The sequence below is a fragment of the Pelodiscus sinensis genome, chromosome 2, assembly GCF_049634645.1.
Source record: "Pelodiscus sinensis isolate JC-2024 chromosome 2, ASM4963464v1, whole genome shotgun sequence".
NCBI lineage: Eukaryota > Metazoa > Chordata > Testudines > Trionychidae > Pelodiscus > Pelodiscus sinensis.
In genome coordinates, this window is record NC_134712.1 from 151,093,080 (window position 1) to 151,096,011 (window position 2,932).

The 2,932-nt window shown below is 45.7% G+C and overlaps 1 long non-coding RNA gene across 1 annotated transcript; it reads left to right on the plus strand.

Annotated features, from left to right (window-relative positions):
* Nucleotides 1-578: 578 nt before the first annotated feature.
* Nucleotides 579-1,952, plus strand: LOC142826796 (uncharacterized). Its single transcript, XR_012901047.1, has 3 exons — nt 579-667; nt 752-824; nt 1,333-1,952. It is a non-coding gene; the product is annotated as an uncharacterized LOC142826796 (long non-coding RNA).
* The last annotated feature ends 980 nt before the right edge of the window (nt 1,953-2,932 follow it).

Below are 2,932 nucleotides of genomic sequence, written 5' to 3' on the forward strand. Positions count from 1 at the left end.
TGTTATTGACTCCCAGTGTGATTTTTGGCAAATCATCTTTTCTCTTAGGGCCTCAGTTCCCAATCTATAAAATAGGGACACCAAAACTTCCTTGTGTCAGAAAGGGTAGTGAGGTTCAATCAGTGTTTGTGGCACTGAGAGATACTATGGTAAGGATGACTTGCAAGTAATTAGACAGGTGGAAGAACAACCTGGAAGAATACTATGCTACTCCCAGGGATCAGCATAGAGAAGGGTGGCTAGCTAGAAGGAATTGTAGGCCTTACCGATTAGTCATGATTTGTGCTTCAGGAAGGCTGTCCTCACAGCCACTTGATGAGTTATATTTTTATATTTATTCTGCCCCTTTTTTAAATGCTTGAGGATTCATTATAAGCAGATTTGGATGGCCCTTGTACAATGACAGGTAAACTTAGGGTTAAACCCCTATCTCATGCCTGCAGAAATCCCACAGCTGCCAGCTATTAGCATTGGCAGCAGGCCTTCTCAGGAACTCAGTGCCGGCTCATCAAGATTAATTGCCAGCAGCACCTGAGTTCCCAAGAGGTTGGCGATACAAATCCAGCAGGGAGAGACTTGAAGGCACAAGATATGTTGGTTTCCTAGTGCACCCCAAAGAAGAAGTGTTCTCTGACCCTCCCCTCCCCACCTCTCAGGAAACATTCATGTAAAGTTGAAGACTAGACCGATTGGGCAAACTCCTCTCTGAAAACAGCTTTTTTTCATCAAACTCTGATCTTTCCCTTTTTAGCTGCCACCTTAGAAGAGACAGGACCACCAGATGTCCAGAGTTCACCAAAAAATGTAATATCTGTGGATACAAGGTAGCTACCATTTTTATTATAGAGAAGTTCTCATTGAATGGAAACTATAATAATGCATGTGGACTAGTGCTCCCTGATGTACTTTCAGTCTTGGTTTCCAGGGAGTGGAGCTGTTTTCCCAGGTTTCCCTTAGATACAGTGTAAGTGAAATGTGAAGGTTGTTGGTAGAATGTTCTTCCTGTTAGTGTGGGATGCCTGGCATTTTAATGTGTGATCACCTCTGCTCTGAAAGGCATTTAGCTGTAGAACTTTTGTTTTCCTGAGGACAAATATATGTATGTGAGAGGGGTATACTGGTGTTTTCTTCACAGTCATGTTTTAAATTGGTCTCTCATGTTTACCTCATTCCTTCCTGCCTTCTCAGATTTGCTGATGCATAATTATATTCTTTTCTTTGTGTTTCTCCTGGAAACAGCTAGTTGTCTTTTCCCTGCCTTCATTAGGAGAGAAAGAACATGACTTTGATTTTAGCTCTTTCCTGTGTTTCGGTCCATTTCCATCATTACAGAGTGTGACCTATACTGTGTGAATCCGAGGATTAGCAGAATCAGAGGTGTTTTACCACTCAAGCTGTCTGAGAGCTTCCCATGCACTGCAGCAGTGTGAAAAAGATGCCAAGAACAGAATTCCAGCTGCAGAAGCCAAATACACATTTCAAATAATGCAAATTAACAAATGGAGATAGCTTGGATATGTGAAAAAGGAGTGTTTACTGAAGATTTATTGCAGTACTAGATTGTCCGTAACATGAGCAGAACATTTTACTTAAATAAAATCCATAAACTAGAATCTTGAGAGCCTGTGAGCAGGTTTCTGCATACCCCTGAGCAGAATTTGCCACAGAATCTACCCCCTATTACAGAACTGAGTACAGAAGAGAAAACCTTTGCTTTCCCAGTATAGCACCTTTCCAGCATTCATGTCTGCTAAAATCATCTTGAAAATATGAATGCAGAGCAAAATGGTACCATTGTCTGCTGAAAGCTGGAACCAACAGGTGGGCACTGCCCCATTCTGTGCCTGATGGCTGAATTTGAAATTGAAAATGGTATCAAGGTCGACATTGCTAACTCTTGCACTGTGGGTCACTTTAAAGGAGGGATCCTGAGTTTTGCCCTCCTACTGTCTCCTATCCCACCCCATGTGTCAGAGCCTCCAGCTTCTCCGATTTCTTGTAGTTGTGCATTGTCCACACCTCCATTCTGGCAGGTGGAAAGCTGCAGAGGAGAGCAATGGAGTTGGAAAACAGTAGCGTTTGGGGGGGGGGGGGGAGGAGAAGGTGCATCTGCTTAGCAAATACGGAAATCCATACTTTTCAGTACCAGACTAACAGCCTCCTTTCTTGCTGGAAATTCGGTACCGTCTTCACTTAAATGTGCAGTGGGCACAGCTCTGTGGAAGCCAGTGGGCTGGTTGCTGCAGGACGTGGGTTCTGCTTGCCATGAGGCGGGAGGGAGGGAGAGGTGTTGGGTGTGGGGAGTTTTCTCTCCCGGGGGAGTAGGGCCATCCCTCGACGTCTTGGTGCCCTACACATCCTTCCATAGGTAGGAGGGGTTGCAGGAGCGGAAGGGGTTGGGCTCATTCCCACACTCGCAGGCAGTGGTGGGATGGGGGACCTTGGGCCATCAGCCCTTAGCGCCATCAGAGCATGGCACTGCACTCCCACAAGTACTCAGAGCCGTGCAGAGTGCCCGGCATGGTGTTCCGGCAGCAATTGAAAGGGGCCCAGCACTTCGGCTGCCTTATGGGCCCGGGATAACTGCCCCCCTTGCTCTTCCCCTGTCAGCAGCCTATCTGGCGGGAAGCCCCTGTGGCATCTGAATCCAGCAGAGATGATTTTCCACCTCATTCATATGGAGTTCTGGTGGGCATAGCACAGATTTGACTATAGCTTTTTGTGTCAAAAAGATACTCAGCGAAAGCTTCCCTGTTTGGTCTCTGCTGTCAGGGTCTGTTTTATTGGAGTCTGTTTGACTGAGCAGAAGTTTTGTTAGATAACAGATTTTCAATGGGGACTATTTGGTCACTGAAACTATTGATTCTCCCTATTGAAGGTGAAGGAGTGGCACTGGGTGTTCCTAGGCATTTGAGAAAAATCTTCTGATTTA